The sequence below is a fragment of the Rhinolophus ferrumequinum genome, chromosome 12 (genome assembly GCF_004115265.2).
Source record: "Rhinolophus ferrumequinum isolate MPI-CBG mRhiFer1 chromosome 12, mRhiFer1_v1.p, whole genome shotgun sequence".
NCBI classification, from domain to species: Eukaryota; Metazoa; Chordata; class Mammalia; order Chiroptera; family Rhinolophidae; genus Rhinolophus; species Rhinolophus ferrumequinum.
In genome coordinates, this window is record NC_046295.1 from 50,306,667 (window position 1) to 50,327,877 (window position 21,211).

General features: G+C 42.4%; 1 pseudogene; it reads right to left on the reverse strand.

The window, feature by feature from the left end:
* Positions 1-6,914: 6,914 nt before the first annotated feature.
* LOC117032594 (uncharacterized) lies at positions 6,915-7,013 on the reverse strand (annotated as a pseudogene).
* Between the last annotated feature and the right edge of the window lie 14,198 nt (positions 7,014-21,211).

Sequence of the window (21,211 nt, forward strand, 5' to 3'; positions counted from 1 at the left end):
ACCAATATTAAAGGACAAACACAGGAAGAAGTTTCCTTAAAAGAGACAAGGAAGAAACAGTCAGTAAATTAGGACAGTCAGAAACCATCTGTCATGCAGGGTATTATGCGGGGTCTCAGCTCCCGCTCCCCACATTAAGAATGCAGGACATGGTGAGGCCAAAAAGGAACACCCAAGGAGCCATAGATAGGGGAGTCATACCACTATAGTCTCGCTGGTGGCTGGGTTGGAGACACAGGAAGCAGGAGCCACACTATCCCCAACCTGCTGTCCGCTTCTCTCTGCCAACCAACCCCAATTGCTAGCTGCAATCCGCCGTGCTAACTGCAATCCGTGCTTGCTAGCTCAGCCCCCATCTTCTTGCTAGCCCCCCATTTTCCTGCTAGCATAGCCACTGCAGTTATATTAGTGGCCAATGGCTCACTGGTTACAGCTGACGGCCAACTAGCCACAGCTGATGGCCATCCAATCACAGTTGATGGCCATTTACTACCCGAATGAGCACCTTTCCATGTGAGGCCGAGAGCCTGGAAACTGCACTCCTGGCTCTGTCCCCACACCATCATTGGATAGTTAAAGCAGAAAGGAATTTATGATGAGGTATAGCTGAGCAGAGGACACCGCAGGACAAAGCTACTCAAAAATTCATCCTACTATCAGACATTATCCTGGAGCTTGTTAGAAATGCAGAATCTGAGATCTCACTCCATATCTATGGAATCAGAATCTACTCTTTAGCTGGATCATCAGGCCATTCATATGAATATGATAGTTTGGGAAGCTCTGGTTTACCACGTTGCTGAAAGAGCTGGAGAAGTGGACTTAAAATGGTGCTTCCAGAGATCACTGTAAGCCCTCAGAATCACCATGCCTTTGCCATCATGATCAGGAAAGAAGCCGCCACCACTATTACTACAAGAAGCTGCTGAACCAGAAAGCTGGTGACCATGATGAAAACAGTCGCCATGATCCATGCCAGCAAAATTGATGCCTCACTTGTTGCCTCTCCCCACTTAACTTAGTTCCATGTTCAAGTCTTATGTACGTTCATTTAACTGACAATTCCTAAATCACATTTGTAATGCCAGCTGCAAAGGAGTCTAGAAAGTGTGGCTTCCCAGCCATACCATGGAAAGAAATGGAAAGGGATGTTGTGTGAGCCAGTCCCCAGTATCCACCAGAAGCTCTGACAGGTCTTGATAGATGTCCCCCAATATCAATTCTCCCCTTCATCCATGGTAATGAAGTTTTAGCTGGTCATATGACTGTCCAGAATAAGATGTTTCCCAGCCTCTTCTGCAGATAGATCTGACTATGTGATTAAGTTTGGGCCAGTAATATAGATGTAGAAATGTCACATGGCAGCTCCCAGGAATCTATGAGAGGCAGCAGGAGCATGTCTTTTACATCCTTCTTTGTCCCTCCTTCCAACATGCTGCCTGGAGCATGAGATGCTCCAGAGGTTGAGGGCTACCCCCTGATGTTGGCAGAGCAGAGCTAGAAGGAGCCTGAGTCCCTGAGGACGTCATAGGTCAGAGCCACCACTCCAGCTCTGGTGACTTACTGCTGTATACCTGAAAGATAGATAAATCAACCATTGTTATCTTGGATCACTCCCAGCAGAACCTCATCTATACCAATACAGATTTCAAGGGTACTACTGGTTCTTAACATTTTGGCAGATCCCTTGGAGAAGCCAATGAATTCCCTAGACCAGCCTCCCTAGAAAAATGCATGTTTGTACAACACTGTGTAACAGTTTTCAGAGATTGCATGGTGTTTCTTCCTGACGACAGTCTAGAGACTCATGGATCCCTCGTTAAGAACCCCTAGAATGGAGATTTTTGAGAATAAATGATTATAATCAACAGACAAATGGCTCAGAGAAAAGGTAACACCTGAGGACCGGTCCTTGGATTTAGCTCCAGACTGTTAGTGCCAGTGGTGGGAGCAGTTTCAGTGGGGTAGGGCAGAAGTTAGTCTACAGAGTGATGGGAGAATGGTAATTGAGAAAGTGGAGGCAGCAAGTATTGTCAACCATTAGGAGTAGCACGGCCCTGAAGACAGTGGTGCCCGGGAGCAAGTGGAGGCCATGTGCTCCAGGCAGGGTTTTCCTGGCTCTCCTCTGTTTCTAGGACCAGACCAGCCAGAGTGAGAGTGATCTGGAATATCTAACACCATTCAGTGTTGCAGCTCATCTGGTGGCTTTGGCCTTCACTGACTTGGAAATGCTGACGCTGTCTCAGAAACAACGGGAGATGGGAGCCTGGGAACAGGAAACACCTCTGAAGAAGTGAAGGCTGGAGGATGATTTTGGCTGAGCCAGAGTAGATGCTGTTAAGTCTTTTCTTCTGCAGACACTACACACTAGGGTACCTCTGGGCACTGCCCCCTCGTTCCCCACCTCTGGGGTTGCTGCTGTAGCTGGACCCCAGGCCTGAAAGCAATGCATCCAATAACCTTGGCACATCTGTGGAGCTAACGTCAAAGTGGACCACAGCTTGTCCACTGGAGAAGAGAGGAACCACACTATGTGTCCTGGTTTCTCTTCTCGCTGGGACGTTCTTTCACACTTTTCTGCAATCAGGCCTCAGACTGGCATTCCTGATGTGCCTCCATGATTCTCTCCACCTGCACCTCCTCACCCCTGCTCTGCCACTGCAGGCTTATCCCTGAGGCCTTCCTTTTCATTATTACCTGGACACATTAGTCATTTACATCTTCTCATTCTTTAACATGACCCTTTCAAATGATAAAACCACCTTCTCAATCAAAGATTTATTGTGCAGGGAACCCTCCCCAGCTCCCTACGGTGGTGAAATTAGACAAAGGCTAGTCACATGTGAGAAACTGGAGAAGGAAACGGCTCAGATTTACGCCAGAGCCCCGGGGATCAGCACCGGCAAAGGGAGCCTATCACAGAGCCTCCGCCCTGAGTGCTGACCCGTTGTGGGGACACAGAGTACCCGTTTGTCTCCTGTCTTGGGAGGAAGAGAGGGTCCTTACTGGGGCCAGGCACTTGCCAGTTTGCCGATTGCTGGACCAAACTTTAAGGTTTCAGTAGTCCCTCAAAGACCACAGGCATCAGAAGCCAAAGTCCCAGGTCAGAGCCCGAGCAGGGTTTGCTCTCACCCCTGTGACTCCCACTTCTTAGGCTAAATTCCTGCTCCTGTGGAATATGGCAACCTCCAGAGAGGAGACCGGGCTTACGAAGTGGAAACTATCCAACAAAACTTGTAAACATCCCGCCAGGACCCTCCCACTTCCAGCTCCCAGACCCTAGTGTTTGAAAACAAAGTTTAGCAGTCAGAGAAAGCCTTTAGGATAGATAAGAGTTGAGCCAAACAGATGCAAATACTGGTATGCCTGGTTTTCTAGGGTAGCCCGTCCCCCTCCCTTGACTAGCATTTCCTGGGTGAGGGAGAAGATGTTAGAAAAAGGAGTAAGCTTCACTCTGGAATTTTAGCAGGGTAGTTAGAAAATAATACGGGCTCTGGCCTCTGAAAAATCTGGTCCCAATCCTATTCCCACCCCTGACCTGCTGTGTGACTTTGGATACATCCCTTAACTTCTCTGAGCTTCCACTTTCTCAGCTGTAAAATAAGGATTGTGATTCCCCTTACGTAAAGTTGTAAGAATCCGATGAAATAACATACGCACATTTCATGGCTTTTATTAATTAAGTTATTAACCTGCTTGAAAATAGAGCCTCTAAATAACTTCGTTTCCCATTTTCAGAAACTCTCTCCTCTCTGCTCTCAATTTACCTTTTTCCTCTTTCATCATTTCTTTCCCCAGCACCTGGAAAGATCTCACAGGTCCCTGCTATTCAAAGGTCCAATACCAGCCCCATCACCTAGGAGCGAGCTAGAAATAGACACCATCAGGCCCTGCCCCAGGCCCTCTTACTCTGAATCTGCATTTTAATAAGACCCCCAAATTTTTCTCTGTGCATATTAAAGTTTGAGAAGCACTCACACTAGGTCACCCTTTATTTCTTTTATTTACAACATAAAATACCACTGGGTTTCAATAATTCACACACTGTGAAAATTGACATAAGTGGAACCATTTTAAAATGGAGGCAGAACAGCCATTCCAGAGGAATGTCTTGCATGTCTTGCTCCTTGAATCTTTGAACTGAGCCACTCAAACATTGTCTTCCAAACAACTTTGTGAAGCTAACAGGAAAGCAGACATCCTGACCACAAGAACTGCTGATTATGGACTCTGAAGATAGAATCAGGAACCTACCATGTTTAACTAAAGAGTAACTCAGCTTGTCAGCACCAATAGGAATTTCTTCTATTCATGTAATTATTCCCACAATTTTCTCATAAAATACCCTTGCCCTCAGCCTGTAATCAGGACATTACGTGGGTTTCTTCCTGAATCTGTGCTTCCAGTCTTGCAATTCTTTCATCCCAAATAAACGCTTGTTGCCTCTCATTTTGGCTTTTTATTTTTAGGTTAACACCACTTAACAGGAGTTCCCCCCCAGCAAATTGCATACCACATACTAAAAACTCCTTAACTGTGACACTTGAGTAACAACAAATCATAATATTAATAAAATTAATAGTAACACAATCTAATATGGGTTTAATGCATTGGTATTTACAGCATTCTTTTATACACAATCTCATCTGACTCTAGAATAGTCATACGCTGCATAATGACGTTTCAGTCAACGACAGACCACATATATGAAGTTGGTTCCATAAGATTATAATGGAGTTGAAAATTCCTATTGCCTAATGATGTAGCTGTCCTAAAGTGCAATGTATTACTCAAGTGTTTCTGGTAATGCTGAGGTAAGTAAACCTACTGTGCTGCCAGTTGTATAACAGTATAGCATGTACAATTATATATAGTACATAATGATTGATAATGATAATAAACAACTTTGTTAGTAGTTTATGTATTTACTATACTATGTTTTTTTATCTCTCTTTTAAAAAGTTAGCTGTAAACTAGTTTGCCCTGTTACTTAGGACAATAGCCTGATACTTCTCCTGTTTACTCTGTCTTTTGATTGCATTATTTGATGTAATCTCATGTTGTTTTGTACAGTAACATGCTTTATAGGATTGCAGGAGTAATAAGCTAGTGAGTAGTAGGCTATACCATCTACGTTTGTGGAAGTGCACTTTATGATGTTCTCACAATGAAGAAATCTCCTAACAATGCATTTCTCATAACGTATGCTTGTTATTAAGCCACACATGACTGTATAGGATAGTTCTCTTTAATCAGAGAGTGTTTGAGTGAGTAGTGACTAAATGATTAATTGAATGAATGACTTGGGAACTATTAAGTGGAGAGAAACTGAATTATGAGAGTGTTTTTAGGGTTACACCAATGAAGAATTTTGTTCAGCCACTAGTAAGAGAGAGCCAAAATAACAGTGACCTAAAATAAGACAGGGGCTTATTTTCTTCTCACATGATAAACCGGACCAGGCTGATTTGGGGACTCTACAAGGCGCAGAAGCTGGAATTCTTCTGTCTTCTACTCTGCCATCCTCAGCACATAACTTCAATCCTTAAGGTCACCTCATGGATGAAATATAACTGCTAGAGCTCCACCTATCCAGTTCATGGCACAGAAATGAAGATGCAAGAATAGGGGAAAAGAGCAGAGGGGGGCTTGGTAGCTAAGTTAACCCCTTTAAACAGTGAAGGGGACAGTTTTGTCACCCTGAAGCTGTCTTTTGCGATATTGATTTTAAGCTGTTTATTAAGAAACAAAAGACTCAGAAAGAACCTTTTGATCCTCCGCTTCCTGCCTAAGAAATTCAGATGAAAGAGTCTGCTCCAGGAAGGTGTTCTTAGGATACTGCCTTAGCCTAATTTGAATTAAGTATGGTAAATGGGAGGGCTTCAGGCAGAGGTCTGTTTACTAGATCCCCCTGCCTCTTGTTTCTCATTGTTTCTGGGTTGCCTAGCAAAAATTTGCCAGGCTTATGTGCTCCCTGCTTCCTCAGCTACCTGTAAATCTCCCCTTCTCACTTCTGAAATCTAAGACCTTGTTCCCTCCTTTTCTCCTTTGTCCAAAATGTCACATATACCCAATGTTGTCTCACTGTTTGGGGAATTTTCATGCTTATGTGAATTCCCCATGTGCATGTATTAAAATTTTATTTTCTCCTGTTAATCTATCTCTAGGCCAGCTAGAAGAACTTAGAAGGTCAGAGGGCAAGTATTGTTTTTTCAGTCCCCACAACAGCTTCCTCAAAACCCTACCCAATCAATTCCACGGACTTCTCATTAGCTATCCCCACCTGTAAGGAAGGTAAAGGAATGTGGTTTTATCAGCCAGGCACACTGCTGCCCCCGATACAAGAGTAAGGAAGGTGGGGGTATGGCCATTAGGATGAAAGCTAGCATTCTCTGCCAAAAGGGGCCTGAAAGAAAGGGAAGCCTCTACTATAGCCACCTTGAAAGCAGCAGTGACCTTAGGTTGAGGGATATAGCCAGGGAGGTAGGCAGAAAAATAAGTATTCCAATCTCTCTTTCCTCATTCCATCTCCTGCCAGGGTTCTCATTAGCCAAACGCAATAGAAAATCAGAGGGCAGGAGTATGGTTGGTAGGTCAGGCTTCCAGGGCCAAGAGCCGGGTAGAGAGGGGGCTAGAATCGACCTGGAGGGGCAAAAAAAATAAAGATAGAGGCACACTATGTCAATCAAGGGAAGACTGGACTCTTGTTTTATTTGGAACTTTAGCAGGAGAGTTCACCCCTGCAGAAAATCATAACCAAATGGCAAGTGCTGGCAGTATTTGTGCCAATAATGTAACATATCTGTATTAGTCTATATTCCTAGTTGCATATTCACAGTATGTGACTGCTTTATTATATCTTCTAGTGGGGGTCTATCCAAACATTTCCATATTGAAATATGTGTACTTTTAAGAAATATGTAGAATGCTTTATGAATTATCTTTTTGCTGGGACCATGCTAATCTTCTCTGTATCATTCCAGTTTTAGTGTACGTGCTGCCTAAGAGAGCACCAAATATATGTGCTTGTATTGTAAATTTATTTTATTTCCCCCTTTACATTGTGGCATTTTACAGTTTAATATTATGAAATTGTGATGTAGGTTGATCACATTATCTATAAATGTTAAAAGTGGTGTTGAAAAATATTTATTATAAGAAAGGGGCATTGGGTTACGCAAAGTGGAGAACTATATGGTGTAGGTAACTCAGTGCCAGCACACTAAGTGCTAGATAAATAGTACCAACTATTTGTTATTAAGGCTGCTATCACTCTCTGTCACCTCCAGGCACAACTGACTTGAAGACCCCGAGACCAGTCCGGCTATGAGTCAGCGGTGTGGTTGGAGGGCGCAGCCTAGAGACAGTTCCCCTGGGAAGGGTGGCACTGAGTGACGCAAGCCTGGGTTGCAAGAAACCACAGCGCTGACACAGCCGCTCCCTCCCCCAGAGCAAGATGTCTCGGAGGAAGGGACTCTTTCTCTAAAGCCCTGGAAGCCCCCGGTGAGCCCCCTGGTAGGTGTGCCCGAGTCCACTGGGCTCCCTCTGAGCACATCAGCATCCTGGGAGTTCCCCCAAAGCCGGAAAGGGCAGGCCAGATCTGGCTCAGAGTTGCAAAGCAGACACACCCCGCTAGCCAAGCTGACGTCAGCGGGTAAACCAGGATGGGGGTGGGGGTTTGGCCTGGGAACCTGGGCGTCTCACTCTCAGGGGAAGAGAGGAGATGAGAGAAGACGGAGGAGGGGAAAGAGGAAGAAGGAAGGCAGGCGAGAATTGAGCTCTCAGAAGTCTGACTCAGGCCAGTCAAGACAGCTGTAGGGAGGGGAAATGGCATGCTGAGTTACCTCCCAGTTTGAAACTTGGTGTTCAAGACCCCTGCCTACATCTCAGTTCTCACCTCAGGCCATTCCCTGCTGGGGACCCTCACACAGAGCTTTGTACTGATCCTTCCCAAGGCCAGGCTAATCCAGGCTTATGTGGGTATACAGTTCTCTCCCTGAATTGCCTTCCCCTGGCTTATCTAGCTCCAGGCTTCCTTGAAAATATCACCTTCTCTTGAAGTATTCTCCAATTCAGACATAATTTCTCTGGTCTATGTGCTAAAATCCATAGGAGTCTGAGGTATACAATAATAAATTGTGATAAATACGCTAAAGGAAAAGAAAAAGAAAATTATGAAAAAGAATAGTAAAAAGAAATTACAGAATGGGCTGTCAAGTAAGGCCTTTGCGGGGAAAGGAACATTTATACAGGTGTATTTTAAACAAACTTCTATTGGATGTATTTATTGCACTGTATTATTATCTGGTGAAAAATGTTTTTTTCAGTGTCCATAAATAAAGTTGTATTGGAACACACCCATTTGCTTATATATTGTCTATAGCTTTAGTGCTGCAATGGAAGAGTTCAGTAGCTGTGACAGAGACTGTATGATCTGCAACACTAAGATAAGGTCAGACAATTAAGTTCACGAGCTTTCCACCATGCGCTTACCGTATTTACCTGATATTTTACAGAAAAAGTTTGACAATCTCTGCTTTACATTCTCAAGCAATGGTGAAGGGAATTGCATAAGTAATTATGCATATTAGCATAAGTCAACAGAATGTAGCAAAGAAGTCACAGAGTTGGGAGTAGTGCATGGAAATTCTATTTCATGCAGCACTGCTAAAAAGCTTCATTGGATTTTGGACAAATGACATTACATCTATAAATATCAATTTCCTCATTTGTAAAATGGAGAGACTGGACTGACAGCTTCTTTAACTCCCTTAATGATCTAATTGTGTTCTTAGATTCTGTGTTTGTCTATTTGGCATCCATTAATCAATCACAGGGTCAAACTAATGGCCAGAGTTGTTTATATCTCCCCTGCAATCCAGGCTTCCCAGGTGCACAAAAACTATTACACATCATCCAGTCAAGATGGTGGAGTAGGTGAATGCTGTGCTTGCCTCCTCTCACGACCTCATCAAAATTACAACTAAACTACAGAACAGCCATCACTGAGAATTGCCTGAAGTGTAGCTGAACCAAAGTCCTACCTCTAAGGACATAAAGAAGAAGCTACCTTGAGACCGGTAGGAGGGGCGGAGACGCTGAATGGGCTAGTCTCACACACACACATCCATGTGTGGCTCTTAAAAATAGGGAGGATTATCTCAGCTGCAGAGATACCCCCTGAAGGAGCAAAGGGTCCCAGCCCCACACTAGGCTCCCCAGCCCAGGGTTCCAGTACCAGGAAGAGAAGTCTTCTGGCTGTGAAAACCAGCAGAGATGTGGCTGAAACAGAGAGTAACTGGACTCCCAGGTATTCTTCTTAAAGGGCCTGAACACAGACTTACTTGCTGATGGAGTCACTCGCTTTGAGTTCCAGTACTGGGGCAGCAGCTCGAAAGGTGCCAGGGACATACAGGGAGGAACTGAATTGTCTGACTTCAGAGTGAGGACTGGAGGGGCATCTTTCTCCCAGAAAGAAGTGCTGGCAGAATCCATTATTTCTTTGTTGAGCCCTCTCCTACCTAGCTTGCAGATAAGGTGGGCACCATATCTGAGTCTCTATCCTATTATCTATTTTTCAAATTGTCTAGCTAACCACTCATCAGCATGCTCCTTGAAAGCTAGAATCTTGTCTTAGTAATATTTGTGCATTCAGCATGCTTCACAGAGTAGGGCCTTGGTGAATAGTGTACGAATGGAAGGAAAGATGGAGGAATCATTGCAAGAATGAACTAATGAATGAATGAAATGTCAGATGAATGCATGCATACATAGGTAGATGGATGGATGGATGGATGGATGGATGGATGGATGGATGGATAATAGATGGGTGGGTGACTGTCTCTGGCAAAAACACAAAGAATCAGGATTCACAATGCTACCAGTGAGACAAGAGTAGAAACTGATAGAAACTTAGCTGATTCTTTTATTATATTTCCAAGCCCTGTCCATCATTTAAGGTGACCACCAATGGCCCCTTCTCTCCAAAGCTCTCTTGATTACCATTGCTAAGCTGCACTCCCCACATGAATGAATTGCTGTCACCTCTTGCACTCCCATGCATGCCACACTTACTTAGTGTGTACCACTGTTTTATGTTTGCCACCTACTAACCACTTGTGTGTAAGTTTCACAGGGCAAGTCATACTCTCTGTGTGTCTTAGAAGGGAGAAGTAGTGAGGAAGGAAGAAGAGAAAGTTTTTCTCATATTCCTGAGCCAAGGAAGGCACACAGCTCAGAGGGTGGTGAGGAGATATCTTGTGACTTCAAAACACTTTAAATGGCACATTTCCTCTAAATGTGTGTCTTAGGCTCCTAAGAGGAGCATGGTTTATTTAGAGACTAAATTTGAATTAAATAATAATAATAAAAACATCCAGAGCCCCTCTAGAGTGTTTAAAAATGGAGAGTAAAAAGAAAACTACTTACAGACCAATTCCTTCCTTTTGAAGACTCTCCATCCTGGGATAAAAGCTCAACTAGCTTTCCGTGTTTCATACTTCCATACACTTGTTTCCAGTCTCATTGGATCTCTTAGTGACCCAAATCCAGTCCTCCTATGCCAAAGGAACTTGAATTCAAAGGGGAATTTCCAAAGGATATGGAGTTAGGAGAAGAGCCCCTTTCTATCCAAAAGAGGGCAGAATGAAGAATCTAGGACACAAAATTCCCCAGAGATTGAAATAAAATACTTCTCTATAGTGAAGGACCTGAACAGATGACTCTCAAAAGAAGACAAGAGATTAACAAATGTTGGCATGAATATCTATCCCTAATAGTAACTAAAGAAAGCAAGAGTTCATATGTATGCATGTACACACACACACTTTAAACTACACACACACACACACACACACACACACACACGCACGAGGTCTAACAATTAAGTTCGCGAACTCATCCTAGAAAAAGTGCTACATACCTCATTGCTGAATATCACTATGGTCACCTTTGAAGTACTCCCTTTGAGAAGCTATACACTGACGCCAGGGCCTAGTGCACCTTCAAAGCTATTCTTTTTCTGGAATGGCCGTCAGAGATGCCGTCATATTACCTTTGATGTTCTAAATGTCATCAAAATGTCTTCCTTTCAATATTTCCTTTATCTTCAGGTAAAGAAAGAAGTCATTGGGGACCAGATCAAGTGAGTAGGGAGGGTGTTCCAATACAGTTATTTGTTTACTGGCTAAAATCTCCCTCACAGACAGTGCCGTGGGAGCTGGTGCATTATCGTGATGCAAGAGCCATGAATTATTAGCGAAAAGTTCCAGTCATCTAACTTTTTCATGCAGCCTTTTCAGCACTTCCAAATAGTAAACTTGGTTAACTGTTTGTCTAGTTGGTACAAATTCATAATGAATAATCCCTCTGCTATCAAAAAAGGTTAGCAACATCATTGCAACAAGTTTGCGAACTTAATTGTCTGACCTCTTATATTAAATATAATACTCTGTATGAGTCAGAATGTCCTGAAATGGTCTCTAGTGGGACTGTAATTAGTACAACATTTCTGAAAACATTGAACAGTAGGCCTCAAGTGTCTTTAAAATGTTCATGCTTTTCCTCCCCCAAAAAGAGGAGGATGTGATTTGACATTAATTCTGTCCTAGTTTTGATCATCTGTCCTAAGGAAATACACTTGAAATCACTTGAAATACAAAAACAAACCAGACAACAGCTAAAAGAATACTAATCACAAAGATGTTCATCCCTGTGTTATATATAATAGTGAAAGACTGGAAACAGCCTGAAGGGTAGCAACTGCTAGAGAATGGTTGTTATAATAGTTAGACACTTGCAGAATACTATTTATCCATGCCCAATTATATGTTCTGCAGGGTTCTTCCTTGGGGAATGTACTAGCAGTGATGTCAAGCATGCAGGCAATAGATCTTTCAGGAGATTGAGTCCAAAACCTGGTTCTCAGTGTCTCAGGGTCAGAATCTGGCTTTTTTAAAATTTTAATTGGGGAATATTTGGGAACAGTGTGTTTCTCCAGGGTCCATCAGCTCCAGGTCCATCAGCTCCAGGTTGTCCATCAGCTTCAATCTAGTTGTGGAGGGGGCAGCTCACTGGCCCATGTGAGAATCGAACCGGCAACCCTGTTGTTCAGAGGCAACCCTGCTGGTCAGGCTCTAACCAACTGAGCCATCCAGCCACCCCAAAATCTGGCTTTCTTTTACTGCACTAGATAAGAGCATACTCTTGATGACAGACTTACTCTCATCAACACCATTGAAGCCTGATGTAGCCATCAAAGCCAATTTATTAGACCACAGTGGATGACACCCCTTTCCAAACAACAGAATGTATGTGTACACTGCTCAAGATTTGTCTTCCAGCTGGCATTGTGGTGAATGGGAAAGAAAATCAGAAAGTTGCTTGGTGAGATGCATATTTGAATAAAAGAAAATGGTAGCCTTGAGGAATACTTTTTCAAACCATGGTGAGGCTTGATGAAAGTCCCTGATCTATAGGAGAGACTATTTCTATAGTGACTGACATGCTTTTTTCTCTCCCCTGGAGAGTGGAGGCTGCTTGATGACCAGTTGGCTTTCTTGCACCTGCTTTTCCATGCTCACTGCTTCCCTTTTTATTAATGCAGTTCCATTCTTAGCACAGGTGACTGACCAGACCAGCGGTACCACCAGCTGGACCAATCATCATCACTTCTCTGGGCATATGGACGTGGAATTGTGCTAGTCATCAATCTATTGCCTCTCAGCTCAAAATTGAACCTTCATTGTTTGCTCTGCAGAAATGTAATGGACCATCTAAAAATTTCTTTTTTTGCCAGCTGATAGATGTTAAACTTTGTCAGTAGAGGACACTGAAGAGACATTGTAGGAAGAATTTTCCTTCCTGATTTTGGTGTGCTCCATCCACTCATCAGGCCTCTGTAGCATGTGGCACCTGGCTCCTTCAGCTTGGATGACTTTTCCTGCAATGGAAGTGACTTCTTTTGCATCAGGTTCTTGCAGGACAGATGGCTTCTTTAGTATCCAGCTCCAACAGTGTATGGTGGCCAGCATCATCCAAAAGCCAGCAGCTTCCCCTGGCATTCTTCCTACAGGTGGTTTTGTAGAGGAGTAATTTCAGTGAACAAGAACCCTAGAGGATGGATTTCCAGCAAGTTCTACCAGTGCAGCATCAAAGAGATTTCTGTACCATACAGTAAACCACAACTATGCCCTCTCTAACAAGCTCTGGATCTCAGCCCTGGGGTGTGGGTTGGGGGGCTCTACCTTGGATGTTCTAACTCAACCCTAGCGGGGTGGCTGCAGCTCATAACTGCTGTTCTTATACTCTTTAGTGTTCTCTTTACTTCTTACTGGCTAGCTAGTACCTCTGTCAAATGAACTGAAAAAGAATCTGAAGGATTTGGATAGAAGTAAATGATAAAGATTTATTCAAGGGCCTTAGGGTTTGCAAATCAGAAACACAACCAAGGAATACCCAGAGTGTACCACAGGAAAAAAAAAAAAAAGCCAAGAGTTCTCACAGTAAAAAGTCCTGCATTCTTAGCCTCTCGATTGGTGCAGACTGGTAATCCTCTAGAAGACTGGTAGTCTGGATAATGGATGTCAAGCAGTCTGGATACATGAACATTCTTTCCTTAGTCCTTCAGGGGTCACCAGAGGTTTATCTGGAGGTTTGATATATATCCAGGCATTGATACAGGGCTAGGAATTTCCGAAGTTTTAGTTCCTAGGCTAGTTAAAACAAGAATAGAATCATTTCCTCATGCTTCAACCAGTAATTCAGCAGCTTGACAGTAGTGACTCCCTTTTATTTCTTTATTCCTCAACTGCCAAGTAAAAAAGTAAGGCATGAAACTTACAGTTATTTTGATCTCAGTTATGTTAAATATGTACACATATATGCATAGAAAAAAAGAAAACTTGTGAGGAATTCACCAAAATGTACAAAGAGGTTGCCTTCAGGTGATAGGATTTTTTTCTTTATATATATTTTTATTTCCCACTTTTTCTACAATGAGCATAAATTATTTTTATAGCCAGAACTTTTTTAAAGAGAACACATACATCATGCTCTGCTCATGTTATCGGGAGCAAACCAGACTGACCCTGGCCAAGGGATCCACCCCCAGGTATGCTTTGCCCTGGTTAGTCAGGAGCCTCAGCAAACAACTCTCCAAGTTTTCACTCTTCCTTCAGAAAAGAGTAGGAGAGGATGAGGGCTGCCTGTGGAAATGGGGTTGCTACAGTGATTTCAATTGTGCTGAGCACCTGCTGAGGAGATATTTGGAGTTCTTAGTCTTCCAGTCAGGGTTAGGGTGGGATACTGGTACCCGGCTGCTAGAAAACAAGTTGAGTCAGTCTTGTCCGTGGGGAACAAACATAGGACTCTACCACCAGTGACATGCACAGGGTATAAATGGTGTCCTTGGAGAGTGGAAAACACAACAGGGCCAGCTTAATCAGGTCTGGATGGAGCCATATAAGTTGATGTCCCTGTTCCCGCCCAGGTAAGTGTAGTCCTGCCATTGGGCCTTTGCTTGGGCCCTTCTTTCCACTTGAAATGCCTTCTTCCTTATCCTGTCTCTGTCTACCTGATTGCTGCTGACCTACCTTTGGAGTATTTAGGTAGAATAGCAAGAAGTCCTCATCCTGGTGGATTCAGGCTTTGGATGCTCATCTCAGCTGTTCTAGCCCTCTTGAGGGCATGGAAGGCGCCCCCTGCTGGGGCGGGTGCGTCACAAGTAAGATCTTCCTTCTCTAGGCTCAGGCAGGGAAATATGCTGACAGAATGTTGGTATTTCGATGTTTTGGTTTGTTGTTGTAGGGGTGGAAAAATTATTTTCTCTTTTCCCTTCTGAGTTCTTAGATAAGATCCCTGTTATAAAATACAGATTAATTAAAGAAAAACAAAGAGAAATTTATTCACATGTATAACTTATGTATACATGGGAAATACCCAGGGGAAAACAAGTGAGTCCCTGAGGTGGCTTAGAATTCAGGATTAAATACCATCTTAATAGGGAAAGCAGAGGGGGATGTAGGCCTCTTAGATGAGAGGAAATGATTTTTTAGGAAAGATGAATGGGCCCTTAAAAGAATAGATGGGGGGCCGGCCCGGTGGCTCAGGCAGTTAGAGCTCCATGCTCCTAACTCCGAAGGCTGCCAGTTCGATTCCCACATGGGCCAGTGGGCTCTCAACCACAAGGTTGCCAGTTCAATTCCTCGAGTCCCGCAAGGGATGGTGGGCTGTGCCCCCTGCAACTAAGACTGAAAGGACAACAACTTGAAGCTGAACTGCACCCTCCACAGCAAAGATTGAAAGGACAACTTGACTTGGAAAAAAGTCCTGGAAGTACACACTGTTCCCCAATAAAGTCCTGTTCCCCTTCCCCAATAAAATCTTTAAAAAAAAAAAAAAAAGAATAGATGGGCCGTATGATCGTTAGTGACAAAGTTTGTCTTCTGGGGATGATGTTGACTTCTAGTCTTCTCTCCTGTGGTAGGGGGTAATCTCCCTGGTTAATGATACTTCTGGGAAGAGGATCTATGACAAATGAGCTCCTTTTAGAGGATCTATCTTTAGGCAGATAAAGGGAGCTCAGAGAAAACCTCTTCCTGCATTTGCTGTTTTCCAAGTGCCTTCAGCTCAAAAGAATCTATACAGTAGTCTCCTTTATCCTCAGGGAATATGTTCCAAGATCCACAGTGGATGCCTGAAACCATGCATAGTACCAAACCTTACAGATGCGTACATACTATGATAAAGTTTAACTTATAAACTAGGCACAGTAAAGAGTAACAATACTTTATGAGGGGTGAAATGTCTAACTACTGCATTGTTTTGTACGCCTGAAACTAATGAAAAATAAAAAATAAATTTTGTTAAGAGTAGGGGGTGGCCAGATAGCTCAGTTGGTTAAAACGTGGTGCTCTTAAAAACAAGGTTGCCGGCTCGATCCCCACATGGGCCACTGTGAGCTGTGTCCTCCACAACTAGATTGAAAGAACTATCTGACTTGGAGCTGATGGGTCCTGGAAAAACACACTTAAATGAATAAAAGTTAAAAAAAAAGAGAAAGTAACAATAATAAATAATAAAGTAGAATAATTATAACAATATACTGTGATAAAAGTTATGTGAATATGGTCCAGTCTCTCAAAATATCTTATTATACTGTACTCACCTTTTCACTTAAAAGAAGCACTTTAAGGCTTCTCGTTGGCATATATGAACTTCCAGCATCACTACTCTTGTGCTTTGGGGCCATTACTAAGTAAAGAAAGGTTACTTGAACTAAAGCACTGCAATGCCTCAATAGTCGATCTGGTAACTGAGATGGCTACTAAGTCATTAACGAGCGGGGAGCAGAGACACTGTACAAAGGGATGAGTCACAACCTAGCAGGACAGAGCAGAATGGCACATAATGTAACACTTATGAATTGTTTATTTCTGGAATTCCCCATTTAGTATTTTCAGATAGCAGTTGACCATGGGTAACTGAAACCAGGTAAGGTGAAACCGCGGGTAAGGGGGACTACTTGTAACAAAGGGGCATATTTTGGAGTGGCATGTTCTGTTCCTTCACTGTGGTTATTGAGGTTGTGGTTTCCTTTCTCATAGTTACCCCACACCTGGGCTAGTAACCCTCCACCCATCACAAGCCGAGTGTGTGAGGGACTTTCCCTGGGTCCTCACCAAGGCCCCCCTAGCTGTGGCCCAGCCGGTCTGCAGTCTCGCTGTAACCTGCAGAGCTCGCCCCACCAGTGCCCAGGGCATGACCTGTTGGGAGGGGAAAAGACTGCAAAACTGGACCACCTGTTCAGCCTCTAGGTACACTCACCCTGAATTTCTTTGCTTCCTGATGGGTCAGGCTGCCGTGAACCCTCCCTGTACTTCCTCTGTCAACCAGTGTTGAGGATCAAGAGGAAGAAGCTCACAGTTCTCTATACAGAACCCTGAGCCCGGGGCTCTGTGGCCCTGTGGCTGGTCAGTTGCCCAGTCCAGAGCAGAGATGGTGTCTTTGGGAGAGTAACGGGAAGTATCCCTTTCCCCTCTGAACACAGCTCATTCCCCTTTTCCCAGTCATACCCATTATGCCTAGGCAGACATCTAGGCAGGAAGGATCACAGGAATGACCTCGTTACCTGTCCTTGCTCCTAGACGACATACCTGCAGCCTTACCTGGTGAATCAGTCATTGCTAGGTGAGGGGAGGGCTACAAGAGGAGAGAAGACACTTGTTGCCTTTACCAGTCTTCCCTTCCTATTCTTTCTGCCTAGCCTGGCCTAGAGGACACCAGGTCAGCCTTTGGCAAAGACACCACACAGGAATGCATTTTGGTTGTTTACATTCTTGTCAGAAAGTATGCTCATTTTAAGGTGGTGCTTCTTAAATAGTAATTCACTTGAAGATCACCTTGGGATCTTGTTAAAGTGCAGGTTCTGACTTGGTAGTTCTAAAGTGAAGCCTGAGATTCTGCCTTCCTAACAGGCTCCTGATATTGAAATGATGTAAGGGATCCAGTCTTGTATTCTAAGTTTAGTGCGGTATTGCCTAATCTGTGAAGATTATCAGAACTCCAGTGTCAGAACTAATCCCTGGGTTCCATCTCTTCCTTAACATCTGGCTTAGACCCTGGCATACATGCTGACTCATCTGTCCCCCTCCTAGTCTGGGGACTTCTGGGACAAATAATCTTTGTAGCCCTAATACCTAGCATGGTGGATACTCCAGGGTTTTTTTAAATAAATGAATGAACACATTAATGGCTTTTGAAGGCAATTTACAAAAGATATAAGTTGTTAATAGCTAAGATGACATTTCCTAAATTGTATTGGGACAATTTAGGACACCGATTCTGGGGCATGTTAATAGATATTTGTTAAATGATGGTGGGAGGGGTAGAAAGGGTTCTGTAGTCACTTAATCTGGGAAATAAACAACCGAAGAGCTTCTCAAAAGCTTTAATAAACAATGGTCATTGCCAGGGTCCGAAAGAGGGATCCAGTAGGCAGCATTATCCTCACTGATTTGACTACAAAGAACTTTCCTGAGAAGGTTCTTACGCTGCTAGTGTGCTGAGGAATATAGAGGCAGCCATCACTCTGGGTGTTCATCAAAGAATTGTAAATACAATTGAAGTTACAAAGGAGATCTAGAGGGAGAATAGCTGTGAGAACTAAAAAGAGAGGGAAGAGGATATGAACTTAAAAGAGAGATCCCTTTCCTATTCCCCTTGCAGACTGAATCATGCGACTTTTAAGACCTTATCAGCCACAATGGGGCTCTCCCAGCTCTTCTGGATACCTCAGGGAGGGGAACACAGGGAGAATTTTGCCTCCCTCTTCCTCCTCTGAGGCACTGTAGGGGCTGAGAGAGGGAGGCCAGGAAACCTAAAGAGAAGAAAACCTGGATGGGGGCTTGGTGCTCAGTCCACTATAAGGCTAAGGATCTCCAGAACGTATCTCCAGGAAGAGCTTTATTCCAGCTAGGAAGCAGGAAGGGTGGTGGTGGTGGTGGTGGTGAGAAAATGTTTTTAAAAGGACCACAAAATGCAAGTCTGTAGCTAAGATTAGGGTTGAAATAAACTGACAAAGAGAGGAAGAGTCCAGAAAAAGACCCCAAGTGAATCCCAGAGTTCCTTTACCTTAAAACAGTGGTTCTCTCAAATATGTGGTGATGGAAGGAGAACTGACTCTGGGTGATGAACACACAATGGGATTTATAGGTGATGTAATACAGAATTGTACAGCTGAAATCTATGTAACTTTACTGACAAATGTCACCCCAATAAACTTTAATTTAAAAAAAAACAAAAAACAGTGGTTCTCAGCTGGAGGCAATTTTGTCCCCCTCATTGGACATTTGACAATATCTGGAGACATTTTTGGTTGTCACAGCTGAGGAGGAGGAATGTCACTGGCATCTAGTGTGTAATTGCCAGGGATGCTGTTTAACACCCGATAATACACAGGACAGCTCCCTATACTAGAGCCCAATGCCAACAGTGCCACTGTTGAGAAAGTTTGCCTGAATAGGTGTTCTAAAACATCACCTGTAATTTAAAATTTAGGATTTTGCTTACATTTAGCTGTTTTACCACAAAGAATTGGGAGAAATTTATGAAGTAGAATAAAATCCATGATTATCAATGTGAAGGCCCAAATCTTAGTCAACAATACTATTTTGTAAATTTAAATCACATCATAAATAACTACATGGTTTGCAAGGTGACAGAAAATGAAAGGACTCACAGCAAGTATTTCCTTTAATTTAAAAATTTCAGATATTGCTTAGATTCAGCTGTTTTAGCGCAAGGAATTTGGAAGAAATTTATTAAGTAAAAGGGGATTTTTAAAAGTATAAATAAATATTATGAATAAGGTGGGAAGGATCTCGCTCCTGGTTATATAATTAGAGAAATTCTCACACAGGTCCGTAAAGAGACATGTAAGAAGGTATTTTATCTAAAGTTATTTGTGCTGGTTGGAGATCTGGACCCAATAAGGCACTCATCACTAGAATATTCTATTACTGTAAGGAGCAATGAACTAGGTATCCACAGAGCAATGTAAATAGGTCTTTAAAACACAATGCTGAAAGGGGTGGGGGAAGAGTAAGGAACAGAAAGAGACCTCCAGCATAATACTATTGATTGAAATTAAAAATACATGCCCGCAAAACAAAGCCTCATGCTTTCAAGAACACTTTGCAAACTTTAGTCTCTTGGGTATTAGGTACCACTGCCACCTGGTGGTAGCAATTTAAAATTGAAGTTTTTTTTTTAAATTCAGTTTTTAAAATGAGATATAATTTACGTGCTATGAAATGCACAGATCTTAAATGTTTAATTTGATGAATTTTGAAAATTGTATAAATCAGTATAATCATCACTCTAAACAATATATAGAAAATTTCCATCACTCCAGAAAGTTCCCTCCTGCTCTTTCCCGGAAAGCCCCCCCACACCCTACTTTAGAAGCAATCACTGGTTTGTTTCTGTCACATAAAAACTTTTCCTATTGTACAACTTCATACACACGGAATTATACAGTATGTACTCTTTTGAGTTTGCCTCCTTTTGAGAATCACAATGTTTTTGAGATGCATCCATATAGCACATATCAATAATTCATTTTTATTGCTGAGTAGTAAGCATGTATGGATGTTTCAGAGTTCATCTATTCACCAGTTGATGGACATTTGGGTTGTTTCCACTTTTGGGCTATTACAAATAAAACTGCTATTTGGAGAAGAACTAATGAAAAATAAAATATCTTATTTTGCTTATTATTAATTGATCTAAGAGATAACTGTTTAGAGCCATAATAGTAACAATCTATAATATATGGCAAATATAGGAATAAGTGAAATGAATGACAGCAATGTCATGAGATGAAAAAGTGGAACTGGGAATACCTCAATATGTATGAATTGATATGGTGTTAATTGAAAGTGGGTTTAGATTAGCTAAAACTGTGTATTGTAAATTTGAGAGCAACCAGTATCTTTTTCTTTTTTTTTTTACTGAGTTTTTTTCTTTTTTTGATTTGTTGGGGTGACAATTGTTGGTGCGGTTGCATGGATTTCGGGTGTGCGGTTCTGTGTTGCATCATCTATGGATCCCATTGTGTGTTCACAACCCAGAGTCAGTAACCACTATCATTTTTACAAAGGAAGAGAATAATTATCATAAGAGAAGAGAGAGAATGAAATCATATAGAAGAGAAGGGAGAAAAAGATGTAGAAAAAAGAAACAAAAAATAAATGCAATGCATAAAAACAATTCTAAATATAGCAGGTATTAAATAAAAAAATATATGAATAAAAAAACTGCTATGAATATTTATGGATAAGCCTTTGTGTGGACACACGTTTTTATTCATCTTGGGTGGAATTGCTGGATCATAGAATAGATGTGTTTGTTATTTTTTAAGAAACTGCCAAAATAATTCTCCAAAGCAGTTGTATCATTCTACACATCTGCCAGCAATGAATTTATATCAACAATAAAAAGATGAAAAACCAAATTTGTGTAAATGAGCAAGAAGACTTAAACAGAAACTTGAAGGTATGCAAATAGCCAAAATGCACATGAAAAAGTGTCCAACATAATTAGTCTTTAGGAAGATGGAAATTAAACCCAAAATGCAATATCATTTTACACTCATTGTGGGGACAAGGGGCGGGTTGCAGGGGGAAGCTTTTAACTACAAGGCTAAGAGCCA